The following is a 536-nucleotide window of genomic DNA, read 5'->3' as shown; positions in this document are numbered from 1 at the left end:
AAAAGAAGTTGTCTATGGGCAGCACCTGTGGCTCAAAGAAGTAGGACACCGGCCCCATATGCTGGAGGTGGTGGGTTCAAACCCAGCCCCAGCCAAAAAAACCTGCAAAATAATAAATAAAAATATTTTTTAAAAAAGAAGTTGTCTATACATCAGCCCACAAAGAAAACCTCAATATTTTCCATATTGTATATTCAAACAGCATATTTGTTATTATTTTAGAGATAGGGTCTTGCTATGCTGCCCAGACTAAGCTTCAATTCTTGGATTTAAGCCTCAAGCCCCAGCCTCCCAAGTAGCTGAGACTATAGGCATGCACTATAATGCCCAGCTAATTTTTCTGTTTTTTGTAGAGCTAGGGTTTGGCTATGTGGCATATGTTAGCCAACCTGGTCTTGAACTCCTGGCCTCAAATGAGCCTCCTGCCTTGGCCTCCCAAAGTGCTGGGATTATAGGTATGAACAACTTACTCTTTTTCCACTTTTCCACTTTTTCTTTTGCATGTCTTTCCCCATAATCACTGAGATATAATTTAC

This window comes from Otolemur garnettii, unplaced genomic scaffold (assembly GCF_000181295.1).
Source record: "Otolemur garnettii isolate 467f Iridium unplaced genomic scaffold, OtoGar3 scaffold00020, whole genome shotgun sequence".
Classification (NCBI taxonomy): Eukaryota; Metazoa; Chordata; class Mammalia; order Primates; family Galagidae; genus Otolemur; species Otolemur garnettii.
This window is presented reverse-complemented; position numbering follows the sequence as displayed.